Source organism: Oryx dammah, unplaced genomic scaffold (genome assembly GCF_014754425.2).
Source record: "Oryx dammah isolate SB20612 unplaced genomic scaffold, SCBI_Odam_1.1 HiC_scaffold_1, whole genome shotgun sequence".
NCBI classification, from domain to species: domain Eukaryota; kingdom Metazoa; phylum Chordata; class Mammalia; order Artiodactyla; family Bovidae; genus Oryx; species Oryx dammah.
The window spans coordinates 8,027,472-8,053,646 of NW_024070185.1; the positions used below are offsets into that span (position 1 = coordinate 8,027,472).

General features: G+C 46.6%; 1 protein-coding gene and 1 pseudogene across 1 annotated transcript in view; both read right to left on the reverse strand.

Moving 5' to 3' along the window:
• XKR6 (XK related 6) overlaps positions 1–26,175 on the reverse strand; it is a 264,606-nt gene that overhangs the window by 36,885 nt on the left and 201,546 nt on the right. The window lies entirely within an intron of this gene.
• On the reverse strand, positions 23,124–23,825 carry LOC120858313 (annotated as a pseudogene).

Consider the following 26,175-nt stretch of genomic DNA (forward strand, 5'->3'; position numbering starts at 1 on the left):
TTAAATCAAAAGTGACAATGAGCTGCCTGGTGGGTGACGCCATTCTCCCAGAAAGGCCCACGGAAAGTTACTCTAGGCGGGGGTCATCCTCAGAGCTGGACATCCACTGGCAAGATGGGCAGTTTCGGAAGCATCTGTCACCTGGGAAGGAGTGTGCCTGCTGCTGTCAGGGTGGGAGTCGCAGAAGTGGGGGTGAAAAGGGTTGGGGCCACCCTCCCCCCTGATTCCCCCATTTCCAGATGGAGAAGCCGGTTGGTCACTGGGTGACAGAGGCGGTGCCATTTTAGCTGTAATTTCTCATCTTTGAACAGGCTGGCTCACTGCTTCTCTATTCCACCAGGAGGGAGGAGCTCAGCGGAGAAAGTGACACTGAGTCTGCGAGCCTCTGGAGAGGGCACAGGGGGAGACATCAGGACTGATGACTGTCCCGGGGGCCATCCGGGTCTGTGGTCAGCAGCCATGCCTGGGGGCAGTACTGCTTTGTGAAGTGGGTAACTCCTCCCGGGCAAAAGTCAGGTCTACGCTTCAAGAGGAAAACACTCAGCCTGAGAAGGGGGCCTGACCTCCCTGGAGGCTGGAGGACAGCCCTCTCCAGGGCTCCTGCAGCCAGAACTGGGGTGCTGATGCCCCGAGTGGCCCTGCTTGCTCTGTGGCTCCTGCCTGGAGGCTCACGCAGGGATGAGCCCTCCAGGACGGCCGCAGGGTTCCTCAGGCGCCTCTCCTCCTCTCCTCCTCCCGCTCTGCCGTGAGCTTGGCGTGGTGACTGCAGAGATGACAGAGTTCCCTGTGGCCTCGGGGTGGGGGGGGTCAGGACCAATGGTTTGACAGGCCCAATATCTCCATTAGCTGGGACTGCTCTAACCAAACAAGAGGGCGGGCGCGGGACTTAAGCAGCAGACAGACATCACTTCTCACAGCTCTAGAGGCGGGGCACACCCAGATCAAGGTGCCAGCAGTTCAAGTCTTGCTGAGGACTCCCCTCCTGGCTTGCAGATGGCGACCTTCCCGCTGTGTCCTCACACGAGTTCAGAGCTCATAACAGAGCTCTGGCCTCTCTTCTTTTTTTAAATGAACCATTTTTAAAAGTCTTTACTGCATTTGTTACAACATCGCTTCTGTTCTCTGTTTTGGTTTGTTTGGCCACAGGGCATGTGGGATCTTAGCTCCCAGACCAGGAATCGAACCCATGGCCCCTGCACTGGAAGGCGAAGTCTTAACCACTGGACCACCAGGGAAGTCTCCTCCTCTTCTTCTTATCACGGCACACGCCCATCACAGAGGCCCCACCCTCATGGCCTCACTTAAGTCTAGTTTACTTCCCAAATGTGGAGACTGTCACCTTAGGAGTTAAGGCTTTGACACGACTCTTGGGAGGACACAGCACTCAGTCCATACCACCCAGTTCAGAGAAGATAGGAGGAAATCACAGAGGAGTCAGCTCTCCATGGAGCTGGATGCTCGGTGTGCCTTCGGCAGGGATGGCTAGGAGGTCCTTCAGGGGCCTCTTCCAAACAAATGGCTGGAGCCATGAGGGGTGAAGGGGACAGAATCTAACCTGTCCCTCGCTCTCCTGTATGACCCCGAGCTTGCAACAGCCCTGCGGAGTGCAGTGAAGCCCTTCTCACCTCATGCCCTGGCACCCTGCTCGCCTACCCTCAACCTGCCCGAGGTCCAGGCTGCCTCCCGACCGGCAATGCACGCAGGTCTCTTCCCAGGCAGGTGCGTATTGGTATAGTTTCCTCCAGGAGATCAAAGGAAGCCTCAAGCGCATTAACCTATGAATATCAGGCAGAGTTTGAGGCCTACCCTTGACAGCCAATCCCTGGGAAAGGAGGCATATGTTCCCAAAGGCAGAGGAGAAACAGATTAAAGTGAGAACTGAGGCCTTCCCTTTGATCAGGAGAGGAGAAGAGAAGAAAGCAAACTCAAGAATTTTCACTGTGGGTCAGACAGTCTGCCACTGAGTCGTAGTTGTCTGATTTGATCCCCAAACAGTCCGGCTAGAGAGAGTTGTTCTCCCTTTACAGACAAGGAAACACGCTCCAGAGGTGTAAAGGATTGGCAGCTCTGACAGTAAAGAATTGCCTTCAATGCAGGAGACGCGGGTTTGATCCCTGGGTCAAGAAGATCCCCTGGAGAAGGGAATGGCAACCCACTTCAGTATTCTTGCATGGTCAACTCCACGGACAGAGGAGCCAGGTGGGGGACTATGATCCATGGGGTCGCAAAGAGTCAGACACGACGGAGTGACTAACACACAGAGAGAAAATCGGAACTTCAGGTCTGCCATCAAAGCTGACTTAAGTCCCAGGACCTGGATTTTCACTCCTCTCTCCCTCACGCACTCCACCACTCACACCTTCGTCAAGCAGTACTCGATGGCCTGGGACGCAGCATGATTTGTCCTAGGAGCTTGGGATACAGCTGGCATTCTAGTGGTGGGAGAGGAAGAAACACCTACACACACACACACACACAAAAAAAAAAAAACCAGTAAGTCTTTTCAAGAAAACAAAACGAGGGCCACGTGACACGGAGCGGCTGGGCATGCCCAGGTTGGATTGACCAGTAAGCAGGGCTCTCTGAGGACAGGACGTGTGTCCTGAGTACTAAGGTCCAGGGTTAGAATGCTGCAGGCAGAGGGCAGGGTGAGCATCTGGGCCCCCAGAATGACTGAGGTGTGATGAGCAGGGGGCAGCAAGTTCCATGACAGAGGTCGGAGAGGAAAGCAGAGGTGGCCTTCGAGCCTCCATAAGCAGGTGGGTTTTTTCCCCAAGTACAAAGGGGAGCCTTTAGAAGGACAGGATTTAAAGATTCAAATAGCAAAGTGGCAAGATCCAATTTACTAATTAAGAAGATGGTTCTGGCTTTTGTGTGCCCACCAGTGGGGAAGCTGGATACCACGGGGCTTCGGCCACATTCCAGCAAAGAGAAGGCAGTGGCCTGAGTGACAGTGGGCAGGCAGGACAGAGGTCATGACCCAGAACAGCTTTTAGATCCAGAGCTCTGCGAATCCCTACCTGCCTGGCCAGGGCTGGCCGGAGACACAGGAGTCAGGGATGGGACTCACTGTGAGCCTGAATCCAGAACCCCTGACATGTGCAGGGAGACGTGGGAAACCTCGGATGAGTTGAGTGAGTGAAGAAATCCAGGAGAATTTCAAGACTGTGCCTTCGGGCAGAACCTCCCACACAGACACCCACCCAGATGGAGGAGGTGAAGGGCTCCAGCAGCCATCAGCGGCAGTACCCTTCGATTTGCCTCCTCTCGCTTTTTTAACGTGAGGAAGTGGGAGTATCGAGAGAAAGAAGGCAGGCCAGTGACCACGGCTGGAGCCTCTCCTCCCGCCAACGGCCACAGGAACACTTATTTCACTGATGATAAAATGAGGCATTTTGCACGCGTCTGACACAGATGCTAGTCTAACTATACACCACCTTTTTAGAGTAAAAGCTTTACCGTTTTTTCAAGGGAGAGCGTTAAGCACCTTCTCCCTTAAGTACTGCTCTGACTGCGCTGTTCTCTGAAGCACAATGAAAGATCTTGGCTTAACCACCACTTTCACTTCTGATGGGAGGACTGGTGCCCAAGCAGTGGGCAGGGGGGGCGAGTCCTGAGAGCATGGAGGGGACTTATTTTCAATCTTTTCTAAGAGGTAAGAAAATGCAAACCATAAGTAGGCTTAAACGCTTTTTTCCCAAAGCATAATATTACCATACAATGGAGAGGTTATTAAATCACATAATACGACTCAATTCTGTAACTTGCGTTGGGTGACCCTGCTCTACATCTCCCCCAGCCCAACCCCAACCCTCTTTCTTGAGGGAGCTGGCCCCACCTCTGGATGCCCCAGCAACCACATGCCCACTTTATTATTGCTGTCATTTAGTGCTAAGTCCTGTCCAATTCTTTGTGACCCCATAGACTGCATCAAGCCAGACTCCTCTGTCCTTCACTGTCTCCCGTAAGTTTGCTCAGATTCATGTCCATTGAGTCGGTGATGCTATCTAACCATCTCATCCTCTGCCACCCCTTCTCCTTTTGCCTTTAACTTCCTCCAGCATTTCCCAGGCCCCCGGGCCTGTGGCTATCAGTCCACCCTAAGCCCTTCCTACAGTGGCTGGGCTGAGCTCTGATGCGGCTCCACCCAGTGGGCACGGCTCTGAGTCGGGTCTGTTCCCTGGATCTGCTCACCATAGAGGGAAGAGAGCTGCGATAGAAGGTGACACATCTCCTGAGCACCTTGGTCCCCGAGGGCTCCAGGGCCCCCTAGACACTCCTACAGGGGGAGCTGCCAGACTCGCTGTGAATTTTCAGTGTGGATCAGAGGCACCTAGCACAGTGTCTCTTTAAGCAAATAATTTGCAAGGACTACAAGAATAGGGCGATCCTTCTGGCTTTCTGGTCATTTTACATAGTAATCGCAGGCACTCAGGGGCCCTGTGGGAGCCGTTCTGGATTACTCTCTTTCCAGAAGGAAAACCAAGACAGCAAACAGCTCACTCGAGACGTGGGGGGAACTGAGGGCTTGGGGCCTGAAAACAGCATCTCTCCCAATCCAGCAGCTGCAGGGCGTTGCCGGGGCAACAGAAGGCTGTCTGACAGGATCTGACAATTTAACTCTTACTCTGCACAAAACACGAAAGTGAGAACAATTTAACAGATGTTCTTGCTTCCGACAGTTCACACGACGGAGAGAAGCTTCTGACGCATCTGCTCTGGGCCAAGTCAAGGCACTTCCCATTTCCAGGTGGTGCTGTCTCACACCCCCATAGATGCAGGCTGCCCGCTTCCTTAAACTGATTTCAGTATCTCCAAGAACTAGTCGTCCTCCAGGAAGCCAAGCTTGCCTTCCAGCCCAGGGGACTGAGGGGTCTGAGCTGGGAGCCTTTTCAAGTACAGCAATGCCAAGAGGTCTACAGTGGGAGCTCTCAAGCTTCAGAGTGCACCAGTATTACCTGGAGGATGAGCAGAGGGTTGCTAAGCTACAAACGGGAGGGGTTTCTGGACCCCATCCCCGGAGTTTCAAATTCACTGGGGCCCGACAATCTGCGTTTCTAAGAAGCTCCCAAAGGATGCTGCTGGTCCAGAGACCACCTTTGAGACGCTGGTCTATACAACCTGGCTACTCATGGCACCATTCTGTGCCAGCAGGGTGGGCATCGGCCAGGCATTTGCCAGGCATTCAAGTTCTCAGGCCCTGCTCTCAGACCTCTGGAAGAGCATCTCTGGGGGCAGGGCAGGGATCTGGGTTTGAACTCACCCTCCAGGTTATTCTGATGCTCCTTGACATTTCAGAGGGGATTCCCTGGTGACTCAGTAGTAAAGAACCTTTTGTCATTGCAGGAGAAACATGAGACACGGGTTCAGTGCCCGGGTCAGAAAGATCCCCTGGAGGATGGCATGGCAACCCACTCCAGTATTCTTGCCTGGAGAATCCCATCGACAGAGGAGCCTGGCGGGCTGCAGTCCATAGGGCCGCAAAGTCAGACAAGACTGAGAGACTAACACACACACGCTTACCACACACACAGACAACTTAAAAAGAAACTATACCGAGAGCCACACTCCGTAAGTCCCTAGGGAAAGGCTGGTAAATCTCTGGGAGGAGTCTGCCTAAGTTTTTGCACATCGAGTTTGCAGCAGTTAATTTGGTCATTCGGTAGAAGCTTTGCTCTTTCTCATTCCTTGAGAATGTACCTGATAGACGAGGCTTCAGGTTTGATTCTTTCGGGTCAGGAGGGTATAACTGCACACTATGCAGAAGGGTTCCTTGAGAACACATATCACAGGAGCAGAGACCAAATTAACAGGAACTGACGGACCACCCACTCTGAAAGAATGAACTTGACCCATGTTCTAAGCTAAGAATTTAAAGTGACCCAATGCTCACTGCCATGGGAGTCCCAGTGTCTCGGTGACCATCACCAAGTGTAAGAAAACCACAGTGGAGGAGTAAGACACTGCACTGACCATTCCTCCCAGGACAGGCATGGAAATGTCCACTGCCCAGAAAGCCTGTGAAGCATCCCCTACGTTTAGAATCCGTGCCTGCCGGGCTCCACACTGTGAACAGAGGAAGGAGTGATATTACCCAAGCCTCAATGTACCAGACTTTCCACACACTCTCTCCTTCAATCTTCCCAACTGCCCTCTGAAAGCTACTTTATTCCCACTTCACAGATGAGAAAACTGAGGCCCAGGGAGAGCAGAGGGCTGCTGGTAATTCTTCAGCACCACTTTGCATTGGTATCATGAACAGGTGCTTTCCAAATAGGCTTTCCTTTTTGGGGATATTACTACCATTCCTTTTTTTCCCCCCACAAGTAGGAAATTGAAGTTCAGAGAGGTGAAGCTATTTGCTTAAGGTCACATAGTAAATGAATGATAAAGCCAAATTGGAAAACATATCTTTCTAACTGCCCAGTGAGGCCTCCCTTTGTGTCCCAGTTGCTTCTGCGAGACGGTGGGGCAGAAGAGAGGAGCAGATACTTCAGAAGGCACCGGCAGCTAGCTGGGGCTCTGTGGATGCTAGCAGACTCTGATATCTCAGTCTTAAGGGAACAGCATGCTGTATATTTCTAGCTTTAACAAATAAACCAAGAATTAGAGTGAAACATGTCTCCTTAGGCACATGGAGGACTTTCTACTGACAGAAAGATGGACAGACAGACAGGACAGTTACCCAGTGGGACCACTGCTGCCTGATTCTTTCCTGTGTTTCTCTTCAAAACAGCACTTGGGCAGCACAGCACAGGACCACCAGTTTGGCAGAGGTAGATATCCCAGGAGAGGTCAGAGTTCCCCTCTTTGGCCCTAAACCTGGACCACAGGCCCTGCCAGACTCTGGTCTTGGGGAAGCCCCAGCCACATCCTGGGCTCTGGCCTTGGCAGGAAAAAATTATTTCTTATTTCACTCCCATCCGCAGCTTTGGTGGGGGAGAGGTGCCAGGTGAATAGCTGGATTACCACCTAGGGTGTCTAGAAAACAGTCTCACTTTCATCATCATTCCCACTTCTCCATCTTATCAGGAAATGTCACCTTCACGAGATTCTATTTCCTCTCCAAGAGCTGCTTCCCTAGAAAAAGGCTCCATCTGTACCAAGCAATAGAGGAAAGAGCACAGAAATTGATGTCAGTACATCAGGGTCCGTGAGGGGAGGGGAGATGGTGTTTGTCCCCCAAAATTTATATGCTGAAGCCCTAGCCCCTTGCTGTTGTTCAGTAGCTAAGTTGTGTCTGACTCTTTGCAACCCCATGGATGCCAGGCTTCCCTGTCCTTCAAACTCACCATCTCCCAGAGTTTGCTCAAACACATGTCCATTGAGTCAGTGATGCCATCCAACCATTTGATCCTTGGCTACCCCCTTCTCCTCTTGCCCTTAATCTTTCCCAGCATCAAGGTCTTTCCATTGAGTCAGCTCTTCACATCAGGTGGCCAAAGTATTGGAGCTTCAGCATCAGTCCTTCCAATGAATATTTAGGGTTAATTTCCTCTAGGATTGACTGGTTTGATCTCCTTGTTGTCCAAGGGACTCTCAAGAGTCTTCTCCAGCACCACAGTTCGAAAGCATCAATTATTTAGCATTCAGCTTTCTTCATGGTCCCAATGCGATGGTATTAAAAGGTGGGGCCTTTGAGAGGTGATTAGGTCAAGATGAGGTCAGGAGGCTGGGGCCCTCATGATGCAGTTAGCACCCTTAAAAGAGAGGAAGAGAGCTTTCTTTCCTTCCATGAACACACTGGAAGGGCCACGTAGAGGCACAGCAAGAAGACGGCTGCCTGCAAGCCAGGAAGTGAGCCCTCACTGGGAACTCAATCTGCTGGCGCCTTGATCTTGAACATCCCAGCTTCCAGAACTGTGACAACTAACTCTCTGTTGCTTAAACCACCCAGTCTATGGCTTTCTGTTACAGCAGCCTGAGCTAAGACAGACAGGCCGTTATAGTTCAGAGTGTACAGAGTCTCCGCTGAGAGGATGACAGAATCCTGGAGGTGTGTTGCGCTGACAGTAGAGAAGGTTAAGGGACTTAATGCCACAGAACAACATGTGGTTAAGACAGCACATTTCATGTCGACTTTATGCAGCTTACAAGAGAAACATTTCAAAAGAACACTTGGGCTCAAAACTCACATGAGGCTGGGGGGCAGCCTAGCGTCTCTGAGCCTCAGTTTCTTCCTCTGTTAAGCGGTCCCATGATGCCTGACCTCGGCAAGGCTCCCTCAGGTAGGCCAACAGCTACAGGGTACAGGAAGGAACTCGCAGCCATGCGCTGGCAAAGAGTCCCTGGGCAGTCCCCACAGAGTGCTGTGGAGGGGGCATGGCTGACATAACCCACACAACTTCATGAAGAAGTCACAGACCGACCTGCTTCCCCGAGCAGGAAGGGCACAGTGGTGTCAGCTGCCCAGGAAAGAAAGCAGCTCTGGCAGATCCCGCAGCTCTTGCAAAAGTGACATTCAGATAAAGCTACACTGACAAGCAGATACAAGAAGCAACATATCCCCACCCTTCATGCCCTGAGTGGGCAGGACCCAGAGCCCTCCCCCTGGGGAATGAGCTATGTAGGAAAGGCATTTAACCTCCGTGACTGGGCTAGGATCAGATGCTTCCCTGGTGGCTCAGGTGGTAAAGAATCTGCCTGCAATGCAGGAGACCCAGGTTTGATCCCTGGGTCGGGAAGATCCCCTGGAAAAAGGAATGGCAACCCACCCCAGTATTCTTGCCTGGAGAATCCCATGGATGGAGGAACCTGGCGGACTATAGCCCATGGGGTCGCAAAGAGTTGGACATGACTGAGCAACTAACACACATTAGAACGCATGACAGGCCCTCAGCTCTGGACAGCTCTTATTTCGGCAGCTGACAGTGATACAGGCGATGACCGAAGACATAGACTTTGGAGCAGACACTGTCCCCTCCATCTCTCCAGCTTCCAGAGTTTTGCTCTCCTGATTCCACATCTGAAACCTAAATGGCCCACTGACTCGAGCCTGCTTCCCATTCCATTAGAGGGAGTGATGGAGATGAAGGAGATTGGTCCCTTGTTCCCGTGTACCACCTGGACCCCCAGGGATGTCCAGGGATGCCTACCCCTCCCCCCACCACCACTTAAATCATAACTCGCCTCAATTCAGAACAGATTTATAGGAGAGAACAGATTTACTGCCCGATATGCATTTTTAATGACCTTCAAAGATAGTTCATAAATACACCATGCAATTTATTGGTATTTCATGTTATGCATTAATTAATAATTTTTTAAACCATCCAACATTTGCAGTTTGAAAAACTTAATATGACATTCAATAACTCTTGTCAAAACTTAATAAATTTCCATGGATTTATACATCCTGGGGAATATACCCTATCTAAAACAAATTAAATAATGCATGTGATATGGTGGGGGAGCAGTTCAGGACAATTTATTAGAGCTTAATTTAATAGGAAATAGGGGTATTTTATGAGGTTCTTCTTAGAAACTCTTGTGCATTCTCTTCCAAAGCCAGAGAGCGGCACATGGGCAGCCTGCTCACCATGGCCATGTCAGCTGCAGTGATAGCCTCTGACCCAAACACAGAAGGAAACGAGCTGCTCTTGCCTGGCCTTCCCAGCTCTGTCCTGGGCCCTCTCTCTTCTCTGCATTGCTTCTTGGCTTTGACAAAGGCATTTATCCTGTGTCTCCATGGATACGCCCACATCCACAGGCTGCTGGGGCCTCTCCACCCCAATCAGTGTGGCTGTGAGGCACTGGGCACCAGCCATCCTCCCTGGCCCCAGAGGTGGCTAGACAACTCTCCCCTGACCCCCAGAGGCTGACGCGCAGCCTCGTCCTGCCACCTTCCGCCTAGGAAATCAGCTGGCTCCCATGGCTGTAGGAGCTTCCCAGGTGGTCCAGCGGTGAAGAATCTGCCTGCGAACGCAGGAGGTGCAGGAGATGGGGGTTTCATCCCTGAGTCAGGAAGATCCCCTGGAGGAGGAAATGGCAACCCACTCCAGTATTCTTGCCTGGAAAACGCCATGGACAGGAGCCTGGCGGGCTACAGTTCATGGGGTCACAAAAGAGTCAGGCACTACGAAGCATGCACCCACGTGGCCTATGGGCAAGGCCACACTTCTGAGCTGGACATTTCAGGCCTCCCAAACATCTCCTTGCCACCTTCCCAGCCACAGCTCTAAGTGACCCCATAAGAAGGTTCCCTCTAGGCAAATCACTCTGATGCCATGACCAGCGCTGGCTGGGCCTCCCACTGCCACACCCAGCCAGCTGACCTTCCCCTTGCCTGGAATTCCCACCATTCCCCTCCTCCTATTCAAGTCCTCCCTGAGTATCAGGGTTTAGCCCCATCTTCAACCTTCTCCCTGAAGCCTCTCTGAATCCCCAGCTGAATAAGAGCTAGTCCTCCCCTGAGGCCTCTGGGGGTCTCACGGCATGTCTAACCACCTCTCTTCCCACTCTCTCTCACCAGGAAGGGTGTCAGGAAGGACTGAGGCCCGTTCACCCTGTCCCCCCACCCCTGCGGGGCCCAGTGGGGCTCAATATGCATTTGCTGAAGTAACACATAAAGAAAACCAACAAATGCTCCTTTGTATCTGCAGAAAAAGGAAGCAAGTTCCAGAGTCCTGGTGGCTCTGGGTACATTCAGTCCCAGCCAGCAGACGGCAGCCAGCATGTTCCAGGTTACTGGGCGGCCCTGTCTGGAGTCCGCCAGGGAGATGAGGCAGCAGCATCACCACGTCAGACCCAATCCCTCTGACATCTCCTCTCCTGCCAGCCATGTCCTGTGCAAAGGCTCCTGTCTCTCTAGCCACCTTGAGATTGGAGGGACTAGAGTCACGGAAACTTCTGGAGAGCAGTAGGAACCTCTAAGTTGTTGCAGCAAAAAGGATCCCAAAAGTACGTTAATAGGGGAAAATGCCAGATACATGCAGATATTTTTTTCAACTTTAAATTCCTACCCCATCTCCCCCCAAACCCTTGGTCATCTGCTACCATTCATCCACTGTCAGGCAGGCCCAGGTAAAAGGATGAATGAGCAGAGAGAAAGCCACAGCTCATACACAGACACGGAGACAGACCTGTGTGCTCATGGATGTGGGTCTGACTGCACACACAGGGTGTAAATCAATTTTCTGAGAGTGAAATCATTAAGAGCTCCCACAGCAGGATTCAGTGGATCCTGGGGAAAAGCAAGAGAGTTCCAGAAGAACATCTACTTCTGCTTCACTGACTACGCTAAAGCCTTTGACTGTGGATCACAACACACTAGGGAAAAGGCTTAAAGAGATGACAGTACCGGACCACCTTACCTGCTTCCTAAGAAACCTGTATGCGGGTCAAGAAGCAACAGTGAAACAGGCATGGAACAACTGACTGGTTCCAAATTGGTAAAGAAATATGACAAGGCTGTATATTGTCACCCTGCTTATTTAACTTCTATGCAGAGTACATCATGAGAAATGCCAGATGGATGAATCACAAGCTGGAATCAAGATTGCTTGGAGACATATCAATAATCTCAGATATGCAGATGATACCATTGTAATGGCAGAAAGTGAAGGGGAACTAAGAGACCCTTAATGAGAGTGAACAAGGAGCGCGGAAAAGCTGGCTTAAAACTCAGTTCAAAAAACTACGATCATGGCTTCTGGTCCCATCACTTCATGGCAAGTAGAAGGCAAAAAAGTGGAAGTAGTGACAGATTTTCTTTTCTTGGGCTCCAAAATCACTGCAAACAGTGACTGCAGCTATGAAATTAAAAGATGTTTGCTCCTTGGAAGGAAAGCTATGGTAAACCTAGGCAGTATATTAAAAAGCAGAGACTTCACTTTGGTGACAAAGGTCCACAGAGTTAAAGCTACGGTTTTTCCAGTAATCATGTTCGGATGTGAGAGTTGGACCATAAAGAAGGCTGAGTGCCGAAAAACTGATGCTTTCAAATTGTGGTGCCAGAGAAGACACTTGAGAGTTCCTTGGACTGAAAGGAGCTCAAACCAGTCAATCCTAAATGGACTGAAAGGAGATCAAACCAGTCAATCCTAAAGGAAATCAACCCTTAATATTCATTGGAAGGATTGATGCTGGAGTTGATACTCCAATACTTTAGCCACCTGATGCAAAGAGGAAACTCATTGGAAAAGATCCTGATGCTGGGAAAGATTGAGGGCAGAAGGAGGAGGGAGAGGCAGAGAAAGAGATGATTAGATAGCATCACCGACTCAATGGACATGAAATTGAGAGAACTCAGGGAGAAAGTGGGGGACAGAGGAGCCTGGTGTGCTGCAGTCCATGGGGTCACAGAGTTGGACATGACTTAGCAATTGAACAACAGCAGCAGGATCGATTCCACCCATTGTCCATGTGGTTTGGGATCCATGGCAGTACCGAAGTTGGCATGGGGTATTCTGAACCAAAGCACCTCACAGAACCAGGAGGCACAGCAGAGAAGGACCAACCAAGTAGAGAAGACATTTCCAAGACAGAGCCAGAAAGCCCTGGTGGCAGATCAGACACGAGGGTGAGGACAAGGCTTTGGGAAGGGATGAAGGGGTTTCAGGAAGTGCCTAGGTCCTGCTGAGCTTCGCTGTCAGACGGATGGGACAGAAGTAGTTTAAGAACAAAAGAGAGTAGTTTCAAACAAAAGAGTAGTTTAAGAACAAAAACTGTAAATTCTGCACATGTCAACTCAACTCTTTATGACATCCCTCCAACCAACTCTCTTTCAAAGGCAAATGGTGGAGGGTAAAATGAATACGGGGCAACAAAGCAAAGATAAATAAAAGATACAGGGAGAACTGCAGCTTCCCTTTGATTTTTCCCAGTTGAAAATCACTGCCAAGAGAGCAGATGAACTGTTCACTTTTACAAGACAGAGAGTCTGGGGAGATGTGCTTTGTGTCCCGGTTTCTCTAAGATGCCTTCGTACAATGACTGTGTAAGTGACAGGGACACCTGCTAGCCAGGTGCAGCCCCACCTGGTGAGCCAGGACACGCGATGCTTTTTATGAGCGACACCCCTTCTACTCTGCTGCTCCAGGACTCCACTCGTGGGCCACGAACCTGTGTTTGATCCACCCCCAAGGCCAAGAAGGAATTCTGGTGGCTGTGTTGCGACAAAGAGGAAAACACGGAAAATGTTCTCTTGGCTGTCCAGGTAGAGTTGAGGGAAAGGCCACAGCCCAGGAGAGATCCTTCCAGGGTCAGCTTCATGAGCTTATAAGGAAGGACTTGGGTGCAAGTCTAGGAAAGAATCAGCAACTGCTTTGTGGCTGGAATTAGAGGGCCTGGGACTTCTCTTGTGGGCTCAGCTGGTAAAGAATCCGCCTGCAATGTGGAAGACCTGGATTCGATCCCTAGGTTGGGGAGATCCCCTGGGGAAGGGAACGGCTATTCTGGCCTGGAAAATTCCATGGACTGTATAGTCCGTGGGGTCGCAAAGAGTCGGATACGACTGAGTGACTCACTTTCATTTCTCTGAACCTCCACATGCTGTGAGCTTCACTTGCAGATGCTGAAGTGACTGAAGGAGAGTGGAATTTGGCACAAACACCAGAAGGTACTGGGGGTGGGGAATGACCCACAGACAAGCTGGGAAAAGAGCCCCTGGGGACGGTTGGCACCACTGGGATTCCATCTCTGCTCCTTTCTTACTGTGTAACTTTGGGAAAGTCATTTAACTTCTCCGTTTTCTAATTTGTACAACAGGGGTACTTGCCAATTACCTTAGGGGTTCATAAGAATCAGATGAAAGAATATATATGAATTATGTCCTGCAACTTATAAATAATATTGTACAAATGTAAGCTCTGAGGTAGATCTGGAGAAGAAAACTAAGTAATAAAATAAACCTAATTCTAAAGGAGATCAGTCCTGGGTGTTCATTGGAAGGACTGATGCTAAAGCTGAAACTCCAATACTTTGGCCACCTCATGCGAAGAGTTGACTCATTGGAAATGACTCTCATGCTGGGAGGGATTGGGGGCAGGAGGAGAAGGGGACGACAGAGGGTGAGATGGCTGGATGGCATCACCGACTCAATGGGCGTGAGTCTGAGTGAACTCCGGGAGCTGGTGATGGACAGGGAGGCCTGGCGTGCTGCGATTCATGGGGTCGCAAAGAGTCAGACACGACTGAGCGACTGAACTGAACTGAACTGAAGGAAAGTAAAAGCAGAATTAATTCAATAAATAATTAATTAATCAACATTTTATTTTATAATTTTTTTTTTTTTTTACCACATCATGTGGCTTGTAGGATCTTAGTTCCCAGGCCCTGAAGAGTGAAAGTGTGGAGTTCTAAACACCGGACCATCAGGGAAGTTCTTCAATGATGTTTTAAATGAGTTGATATATAAGTTTAAGAGCTGTTTCTTTGAGAAAAAGTAAAATAAATTGCTATCTATCACAATCAAGGAAAGAAGGGAAGAAAGCAAAGTGCACAAGATAGGAAATGGGGTGAAGAAACAATGACTTATTTGCTCAATCTACACAGCTAAACCTGCAATCCTGAATGAAACGAACTATTTTATAGAAATGTACAAATTACCAAAACCAATCTTTAGAAAGATATAAGTAAAGTAAAGAAAATAATGATCATAGGAAAAAGTTGTTAGAGAGTTGAACCCACTTAAAAAAACTGAGCCCAAATTGTTTAACAGAAAGTTCTATTTAATCCTGAAGAAATAGACAACTGCCATGCAATTTAAACTATTCTGGAGCACAGAAAAAGAAGGAAAGCTTACAAAATTTTTTATAAAGCCAGTAAAACACTGGCAACAAAACCTAACAAAAAATAACATAAATTAAAACTATAGACCAACCTTACTTAGAAATAGTATTGCAAACTCAAATAAGATATTCACAAACAGAATCCATCAGGACAGTAAAAGACATATCTCAGACAAACAAGTTATGTATCCTGCAAACATAGGGATATGTTAAGAAGTCGACTACCATACTTTCCATACTAATGGATCAAAAGAGAAAAATCATATGATCATCTCCATAGACACTGAAAAAAACACTTTATAAAATTCAACAACCATTCTCAATCAAAATAAAACTCTTGCTTTCATCTTAAAATACAATAAAATACTTAACTTGCATACATGATCACACATACACACCTCCCTCAACTCAAAAGGCTGCTTCATGCTTATTTGGGAAACATTCGAAGTATCACAAGAATGCTTTGAAATGCCAAGAAATACAAATTTTTAGCATTGGTCTGAAGGCACCAGTGAACTCAAACTAGAGACAGAAAGAAAAAACTATAAAAACTAGAAAGGAGAAGGTAAAATTATTATTATTTTCAGGTGAGACCTCCAGAGAACTAAATGATAAGTAAAGGAATCCAACTGGGTTGTTTAGTACAGAATTAATAAGCAGTAGTCATCAGCTTTCCAAATGAAAACAACCAGTGAACAAAAGTGCTGTATAATAGTAACACAAAAGCTAAAATACACAGAGATATACTCACTGGGAAATGCGTATGAAGAAAATATTAAAAGTTAACAAATGGAAAGGCATCCTGTGTTCCTGACCAGGAAGTTCCAACATCACAAAGATTTAAAATTCTCCCTAAGTCAATCTGTAAATTTCACTTGACTCCAATAAAAATACTAATGGATATTTGTATAACTAGATGAGCAGGCTCTCAAATTCACATGGAAAAATAAACAAAGAAGAATACTTAGGAAATTTCTGGAAAAACAGGAGTAATAGCAGACTAGTAATAAATGATTTTAAAAAACATTACAGGGACTTCCCTGGCTGTCCGACAGTTAAGACTTCGTCATTCAGTGCAGAAGGTGTGGGTTCTGATCTGGGGAGCTAAAATCTCATATGCCTTGTGGCCAAAAAGCCAAAAACATTAAAAAAAAAAAAGAAGAAGAAGAAGCAATGTTGTAATAAATCAAAAAAAGACTTTAAAAATGATATACATCAAAAAAAATTTTTTTAATTACAAAGCTATATAATAATAGTTAAAACAGTGTAGCCCTGACAAGGTACAGTCAGATCTACTGAATAGAAAGGCCAGAAATAGACTGAAAAGCATATTGGAATATATAATAAACCACAAGGGCAACATTTATTTCGAGTCAATGGGGACAGGGAGGGATTACTCAGTAAGTGATGCTCACACAGGTCTTTGCGTGTTAAGCAGCTCCAGTTGTGTCTGACTCTGCGACCCTACGGACCATAGCCCGTCAGGCTCTCTGCCCATGGGGATTCTCCAGGCGAGATTACTGGAGTGGGCTGCCATGCCCTCTTCCAGGGGATCTTTCCCACTCAAGGACTGAACCCGTGTCTCCTGCCGCTCCTACCCTGCAGACAGATTCTTTACCACTGGGGAAGCCCCACACAGATCTCTAGAACCCGAGAAAAGTGAAGAGTGGACACTGCTTCACAGCATACACCAAGAAAATTTCAGATGGAGCAAACAGTTAAACATAAAATGAAATGGTTAGAATTAGGAAATTATTTTACAATCTCATCATTCTGACAGCCTTGCTAAATACGACACTATGCCCTAACCCCATAAAAAGAATCTACAGATGTGATTTTTTAAGTAAATTTTCCCATGAAACAAAATACCATAAAATCAAGACAAATAATCAATTGGGAACAATTTTATAACTCACATTAAAGATAAAAGGACCACTATCATCTTTATATGTCAAGACTGTGGTATTATGGAGAAGTTTTAAAATACTTTTTTGCTACAAAGAGGTGGTAGAACTCTGATCAAAAGAGGGGAGGCTTTTGGGTTTTGAGCAAAAGAAGGAAGTGGAAGGCAGTAGACCAGCAATCCACAACCATTTTGGCACCAGAGACCAGTTTCGTGGAAGACAGTTTTTCCACAGACCAGGGAGTGGGGTGTGGATGGTTTGGGGATGATTCGAGCATGTTACATTTATTTTGTACTTTATTTCTCTTATTACATCAGCTCCACCTCAGATCATCAGGGATTAGATCCCAGAAGTAGGGGGCCCCTGCAGTAGACTGTCAACAGTTAAGAGAAAAAACTTTAGGATTAGACACACTTAGGTTTAAATGGCAGCTGTACCACAGATAGGCTGAGTGATCATGGCCATTTTTCCTTGTAAATTCACTGATCTTCACTTTTCTTATCTGTAAAGTAAGGATGTACATGTGTGTTAAGTAGCTTCAGCTGTGTCCCACTCTTTGCCACACCATGGACCGTGGCCTGCCAGGCTCCTCTGTCCACAGGATTCTCCAGGCAAGAACACTGGAGGGGGTTCTTGAACATTGAAGAGCCATTTCCTCCTCTAGGGGATCTTCCCGACCCAGGGATCAAAGCTGTGTCTGCATTGGCAGGCGGGTTCTTTACCATTAGTGCCAGCTAGGAAGCCCCAAAGTAAGGATACCAAGATCTTTTCAACAGGTTTGCTTTAAGGATTAAACAAAATGTATGTGATTGGATTAGCTGCATGCAAGATATATAGCAATCTACAAATAGTAGAATGTGGTCCACTGGAGAAGGGAATGGCAAGCCACTTCAGTATTCTTGCCTTGAGAACGCCATGAACAGTATGAAAAGGCAAAATGATAGGATAACAAAAGAGGAACTCCCCAGGTCAGTAGGTGCCCAATATGCTACTGGAGATCAGCGGAGAAATAACTCCAAAAAGAATGAAGGGATGAAGTCAAAGCAAAAACAATACCCAATTGTGGATGTGACTGGTGATAGAAGCAAGATCTGATGCTGTAAAGAGCGATATTGCATAGGAAGCTGGAATGTCAGGTCCATGAATCAAGGCAAATTGGAAGTGGTCAAACAAGAGATGGCAAAGGTGAACGTCAACATTCTAGGAATCAGCGAACTAAAATGGACTAGAATGGGTGAATTTACCTCAGATGACCATTATATCTACTACTGCGGGCAGGAATCCTTCACAAGAAATGGAGTAGCCATCATGATCAACAAAAGAGTCCAAAATGCAGTACTTGGATGCAATCTCAAAAACGACAGAATGATCTCTGTTCGTCTCCAAGGCAAACCATTCAATATCACAGTTATCCAAGTCTATGCCCCAACCAGTTTCTATGCTGAAGAAACTGAAGTTGAACGGTTTTATGAAGACCTACAAGATCTTTTAGAACTAACACCCAGAAAAGATGTCCTTTTCATTATAGGGGACTGGAATGCAAAAGTAGGAAGTCAAGAAACACCTGGAGTAACAGGCAAATTTGGCCTTGGAATGCGGAATGAAGCAGGGCAAACACTAATAGAGTTTTGCCAAGAAAATGCACTGGTCATAGCAAACACCCTCTTCCAACAACACAAGAGAAGACTCTACACATGGACATCACCAGATGGTCAACACTGAAATCACACTGCTGATATTCTTTGCAGCCAAAGATGGAGAAGCTCTATACAATCAACAAAAACAAGACCGGGAGCTGACTGTGCCTCAGATCATGAACTCCTTATTACCAAATTCAGACTTAAATTGAAGAAAGTAGGGAAAACCACTAGACCATTGAGGTATGACCTAAATCAAATCCCTTATGATTATACAGTGGAAGTGAGAAATAGATTTAAGGGCCTAGATCTGATAGAGTGCCAGATGAACTATGGAATGAGGTTTGTGACATTGTACAGGAGACAGGGATCAAGACCATTCCCATGGAAAAGAAATGCAAAAAAGCAAAATGGCTGTCTGGGGAGGCCTTACAAATAGCTGTGAAAAGAAGAGAGGCAAAAAGCAAAGGAGAAAAGGAAAGATATAAGCATCTGAATGCAGAGTTCCAAAGAATAGCAAGAAGAGATAAGAAAGCGTTCTTCAGCAATCAATGCAAAGAAATAGAGGAAAACAACAGAATGGGAAAGACTAGAGATCTCTTCAAGAAAATTAGAGATACCAAGGGAACATTTCATGCAAAGATGGGCTCGATAAAGGACAGGAATAGTCTGGACCTAACAGAAGCAGAAGATATTAAGAAGAGGTGGCAAGAATACACGGAAGAACTGTACAAAAAAGATCTTCACGACCAAGATAATCATGATGATGTGATCACTAATCTAGAGCCAGACATCCTGGAATGTGAAGTCAAGTGGGTCTTAGAAAGCATCACTACAAACAAAGCTAGTGGAGGTGATGGAATTTCAGTTGAGCTGTTTCAAATCCTGAAAGATGATGCTGTGAAAGTGCTGCACTCAATATGCCAGCAAATGTGGAAAACTCAGCAGTGGCCACAGGACTGGAAAAGGTCAGTTTTCATTCCAATTCCAAAGAAAGGCAATGCCAAAGAATGCTCAAACTACCGCACAATTGCACTCATCTCACATGCTAGTAAAGTAATGCTCAAAATTCTCCAAGCCAGGCTTCAGCAATATGTGAACCGCGAACTCCCTGATGTTCAAGCTGGTTTTAGAAAAGGCAGAGGAACCAGAGATCAAATGGCCAACATCCGCTGGATCATGAAAAAAGCAAAAGAGTTCCAGAAAAACATCTATTTCTGCATTATTGACTATGCCAAAGCCTTTGACTGTGTGGATCACAAGAAACTGTGGAAAATTCTGAAAGAGATGGGAATACCAGACCACCTAACCTGCCTCTTGAGAAATCTGTATGCAGGTCAGGAAGCAACAGTTAGAACTGGACATGGAACAACAGACTGGTTCCAAATAGGAAAAGGAGTATGTCAAGGCTGTATATTGTCACTCTGCTTATTTAACTTCTATGCAGGGTACATCATGAGAAACGCTGGGCTGGAAGAAACACAAGCTGGAATCAAGATTGCTGGGAGAAATATCAATAACCTCAGATATGCAGATGACACCACCCTTATGGCAGAAAGTGAAGAGGAGCTAAAAAGCCTCTTGATGAAAGTGAAAAAGGAGAGTGAAAAAGTTGGCTTAAAGCTCAACATTCAGAAAACGAAGATCATGGCATCTGGTCCCATCACTTCATGGGAAATAGATGGGGAAACAGTAGAAACAGTGTCAGACTTTATTTTGGGGGGCTCCAAAATCACTGCAGATGGTGACTGTAGCCATGAAATTAAAAGACGCTTACTCCTTGGAAGAAAAGTTATGACCAACCTAGAAAGTATATTCAAAAGCAGAGACATTACTTTGCCGACTAAGGTCTGTCTAGTCAAGGCTATGATTTTTCCTGTGGTCATGTATGGATGTGAGAGTTGGACTGTGAAGAAGGCTGAGCGCTGAAGAATTGATGCTTTTGAACTGTGGTGTTGGAGAAGACTCTTGAGAGTCTCTTGGACTGCAAGGAGATCCAACCAGTCCATTCTGAAGGAGATCAGCCCTGGGATTTCTTTGGAAGGAATGATGCTAAAGCTGAAACTCCAGTACTTTGGCCACCTCATGTGAAGAGTTGGCTCCTTGGAAAAGACTCTGATAATGAGAGGGATTGGGGGCAGGAGGAGAAGGGGACGACAGAGGATGAGATGGCTGGATGGCATCACTGACTCGATGGACGTGAGTCTGAGGGAACTCCGGGAGATGGTGATGGACAGGGAGGCCTGGCGTGCTGCCATTCATGGTGTCGCAGAGTTGGACACGACTGAGCGACTGAACTGAACTGAACTGAATTAAGAAAGTAATGTTTAACCAGCTTCAAATCTTTAAGAAACTCCAAAACATGATAAACGCATCTATGTAGAGATGGCCAATTAGGTGCCACAATACTACCTCCCGGAGAGGTGCCTTCTGCCCAAGGAATCTAAAATGGCATTGCTGGCTCATGAATTCACTCAGTCTCTCAACAATCCATTTGTTAAGAGCAGCAGCAGCATCAACAATTTACAGTTGAGAAAATGGGGAAAGCCACCATTCTGGCTGTTCAGGCCCAAAACCTTGGAGTCAGACTTGAATTTTTCCTTTCATATCCACAACGAGTCTATTATTATTTTAGACTTCAAACATATATCCATATTTCAACCACTCCTTACTAGTCCTCATGTGACTGTTTTAATCCAATACCCTTCTCTTTCACCTGGATTATTACCATGCAATAGATCTTCCCTGAAGGAAAAAAGATTGCTACTTTTGTCCCCATAGTCTATCCTTCACTGAAATGAGAAGGATCCTATCAAAATGTGAATCATCTCATCTCTTTAATAATCTGCAGTGACTCCCCATGTCAGTGAGATCAAAATCTAGAGATCTTCCTTCAAAATCCAAAGACCTTACTTCTGCACAGCAAAGGAAACCATCAACAAAATGAAAAGGCAACCTACAGGATGAGAGAAAATATTTTCAAATCCTGTATCTGATAAGGGATTAATATTCAAAGTACATAAAGAACCCACACAACAGCAAAATAATAATAATAATAATAATAATAATAATCTGATTTAAAACTGAGCAGAGGAACTGAATAGACAATTTTAAAAAGAAGATATTCTAGTGGCCAAAAGGAATATGAAAAGATGCTCAACATCACTGACTCGTCAGGCAAATGCAAATCAAAACCACAATGACCCCTTACACCATGCCTGTTAGAATGACTATTATCAAAGACAATAATTAACAAGTGTTGGCGAGGATGTAGAGAAAAAGAAGCCACTGTGTACTATTGGTGGGAAAGTAGATTGGTACAGCCACTACGGAAAAACAGTATGGGAGTTTCTCAAAAATTAAAAACAGAACTACCATACAGTCCAGTGATCCCACTTCTGGAAAGACTGTCTGCTGGTGCTGCTGCTAAGTCACTTCAGTCGTGTCCGACTCTGTGCGACCCCATAGATGGCAGCCCACCAGGCTCCCCCGTCCCTGGGATTCTCCAGGCAAGAACACTGGAGTGGGGTGCCATTTCCTTCTCCAGTGCATGAAAGTGAAAAGTGAAAGTGAAGTCGCTCGGATAGACTGTCTAAAGGAAATGAAACCACAATCTCAAAGAGATATTTGTACCCACCCCATGTTCATTGCAGCATTACTCACAATTGCCAAGATATGGAAACAGCCTAAGCGTCCATCAACAAATACATGGACAACCAAAATGCAGTGACTATACATAAAACACCATATTATGCAGCCATGAGATGAAAGAAAATTCTGCCATTTGTGACAAGGTGCATAGAGCTTGAGGGCATTATGTTAAGTGAAATAAGCCAGTGTTGTTGTTGTTCACTTGCCGAGTCATGTCTGACTCTTTACGACCCCATGGACTGCAGCGCGCCAGGCCTCCCTATCCCTCACCATTTCCCGGAGTTTGTCCAAGTTCAGGTCCAGTGCATCGGTGATACCATCCAGCCCTCTCATCCTCTGACGCCTCTTCTCTTGCCCTCAATCTTTCCCAGCAGCAGGGACATTTGCAATGAGTCGGCTGTTTGCATGGGTGAGCAAAATATTGGAGTTTCAGCTTCAGCATCAGTCCTTCTAGTACAGAAGGACTAGAAATAAGCCAGTACAGAAAGACAGATACTGCATGATCTCACTTATATGTGTAGTCTTAAAAAATGAAAATAGAACTCATAGAAACAGAAAGTAGAGTAGGTTGCCAGGGACTAGGGACTGGGAGAAATAGGGTGAATTTGGAAAAATGGTACAAACTTTCAGCTCAAGATCAATGAAGTCCGAGAATCTAATGTGCAACGTGGTGACTAAAGTTTTAAAAAAAACCCCAAAGTTTGCATTATGGTCCCAAGACCCCTCCCCCATGATACCAGCCTGAGTTCCCCTCTGATGTCCTCTCCCACCACCCTCCCTTGTCGTCTTCCCCCATCCAGCCTGAGCGGCCTCCTTGCTGTTCCTCGAACATTCTAGGCGAGCTTCTGCCCCAGGGTCTTTGAAGGAACCTGCAACACTCTCTCCCCAGCATCTGTGTGCCCCACTCCTCACTACTCTCAGGGCTTTTTACTCAAGAACCCCTTTCTCTGGGTCACGCATACAGGAAGTTAATGAGGCTCTCTTCGCTACTTTGGAGTGTATTTAAAATTTTCCATTAAAATATTAGTTAAGTCAGTTTCTTGCTGGAGTGTTCTCTGGCTAGCCCATCTAAAATTTTAGCACCCCTCTCCGACAATACTTCATATCTGCATCCCCTGCTTTGATTTTTGTTCCTTGTTACTAACATTTTCTTTATGTATTTTATCTATTATCTGAATATAAGTGCCATGAGACCATGAGGGTTTTTTTTTTTTTTTGGTTTAGTATGGTTTATTAAGCTGTGCCTTAGTACAGACGCTGGGGCTTGCCCATGGTGCTCTTAATGTACAAGGCCCTGACATTCTGCCAATTTTTCTTGAGCAATGATACCAGGAAGTCGACCGCTAAGTGGGTGTTGTACACAAGCTCATCATCTGTCATCTTCACGTGGCCAACAGCCCCTGCCAGACACAGCACCTTCTTCATCTGGAACTTGATCGTGGACTTCATCAGCTTTGGCCACCATGGTCTCATTGTGGGTCAGCAAGGAAGGGAACTTGCCAGCCTTGTTCAGGCCTGGGCCCAGGATTCGTGGTATCTGTTTGATCAGAGACTCTGAAGCCAAAAAGGCATCCTATTTCTTGGCCAGCTTCTTGACCAGTTTCTTATTCTTGTTGAGTTTCTTCAGCGCCTCGATGTCCATGTGGGGGTTATCCACAGCCTTGGCCTCATCACGATGCTGCTGGTCCTCCAAGACACACACGGAGAACTTGGGGCGGGGAGTGGACTTAAGCCTGACGGTGCCTGGGAAGCGTTTGTCCTTCTGAGGGTCATAGTTCTTCAGGCTGGTCTGAAGCTCCACCGGCTCCAAAAACTTTCTGCGCTTGCGCTGGTTCCCGTGCAGGACTTCCCGCACCGCCTCGTAGAGGGTGTCGCAGGAGACTTTGCTGCTCATAGTTTCCTACGCCGTGATAACCGGAAAAGAAAGGAGACCGTGAGTTTTTAACCTGTTTTGTTTGCTATTATCTCTCCATTATTTAGCACAACTCCTGGCACACACACAAAAAGCTGCTCAATAAAGTTTTGCTGAATAAACAAGTAGGTGAATAGACCCCGTCATTCTCCCTAAGACATCCAGTGATGCATAGCTGTGTGCTCAGTTGCTCAGTCGTGTCTGACTCTTTGAGGCCCCGTGGACTGTAGCCGGCTAGGCTCCTCTACCCATAGCATTTTCCAAGCAAGAATACTGGAGTGAGTTGCCATTTTTAACTCCAGGGGATCTTCTTGACCCAGGGATCGAACCAACATCTCTTCATCTCCTGCACTGGCAGGCGGATTCTTTACCACTAGACCACCTGAAAGCCCCTAGTGATGATGAATGGTGAATTCCTTTTGTTTGGTGAATCCTGGTCTCCTTTGGAACCTTTTGCTTTTCGTGCTTTGGAAATCCCCAGCAGGTCTTACAGACATTATGTAGATCTACAGGTACCATTATCACTTCCAGGAGAGCTGAGAACCCCAATGCCATGGAAGCGTCACCCACAATCTGAAGGAGCAGGACCCTAAGCTCTATTCTATTTCCCCATCACCTTTCTGCTTTTCCATGCAAGGTGCACACGGATCATGGGCGCTCTGAGCAGCAGACTGTATAGATGTCATTACACATTACACACAAAGGTTAAGGACTCTGGGCCTGTTCTGAGGCCCATCAGTACCTCAGAGCAAAGAGGGGGAGAATGTATCACAACCATGGAAGCTGGCACCACCTGAGGATGCCAAAGCAAGAAAGAGGTCAGAGAGAGACTGGTCCCAATTCTTCTTCATGAAATAAACTTGCAAAAGGAAAAAAAAAAGTCACGGCTCTCTGAATTCAGGGTCTATAATCTGCCATAGGCCCCGCTGCGGACCTAAGGTGCAGAGTTACCCTTCTGCCCAGTGACTGTGGAGTATTTCCCAATGACAAGAAGTCACAGCATTCTGGGTCACTCACAGGAAGAGACAGAGGACACCACCCCAGACATGAAGGACTGTCTTGACATTGGCAATGAGATTCAGCCCTGACAGTCACTGAGCACCACTGGGAACCAGCTACATTCTTCTGTTGATTCCCTGCAACTACTTGTGTGAAGTATCAAGACACAGACGAGGGGGTGCATCTACAGCCTAGTTAATGGGCATGGGCTCTGTGACGGTTATATTATACAGAGAGTGGGGTAACGTCCAGGAGAGCCGACGTCAAGGTGAGAGCAATCACCTGGAGAACCCAGTAGTTAAACAGAAAGTATGAGTGACTGACTCATCTGCTTGAATTAAGCGCAACGAACAGTGAGATAGCACCAAGGCTGACAGAAAGACTGTACCTGGGTGAACGCTTTTCTTATCGTTCCCTTGGTTGAACTGTGTGTGATAAAAACAAGACAGCCAGAGGGGTCATTACACAATGACTTACAGTTGGATATGAGAGTCAGCTGAAACTCGGCTAAGCCAACGTCTCAAACCATGTGAGACACGAGATCGCCAATATCCACACGAGATATAATTCTAAACACCAAATCCATTTCAGTAGTTGAAAGAAGTCATGAGGAAGGGAGAGGAGGCTAAAATAATAGCTCTTAATATAGTACAGTGGCCGGAAGAATAGGTTCAATCCTGGCTCTACTATCTGCTGGATAGGTAACATTTAGTAGCTGGATAGGTAACATTTAGTAATTGCTTGGGGCTTCCCTGGTGGCTCAGAGGGTAAAGAATCTGTCTGCAATGCAAGAGACCCCGGTTGATCCCTGGGTTGGGAAGATTCCCTGCCGCAGTCGCTCAGCCTCTCTAAATTTTAGTCTTAAATTAATCACAAATGGGGCAATATGTGCACCTCGCAGAACCGAAGTTATGAAAATTAATGAGACCACACGTGTAAAACATTTAGAATAGACTCTAGTACTATTATTATTGCTATTGAGAAAGTATTATTTATAACATTGTAATGATGGGGGGGGCAAAATACACATGTAAATATCCTCTCTAGGTTGCAGACTATTAGGAAAAAAAGTTTCCTTATAAATGGGAAGTTGTCTGGAAGAGATTATGTGAGAAATGATCTAGCCATATCAGTCCCTCCTTCCTGGTATCTTTTCACCACCTTCTCTCTGCTACATGTGATGGCAACAGACAAAATGTTATGATTCCGCCTTGATCAGTAGGTATTCATGTGATCAGATGGTCTGTAGAGAAGATCATGAACCAGAAAACCAGGTTACTGTCACTTTTGCACCATGTGACCTACAGGAGGTTACCATGCTCTCCTAGAAAGCAATGGCATTC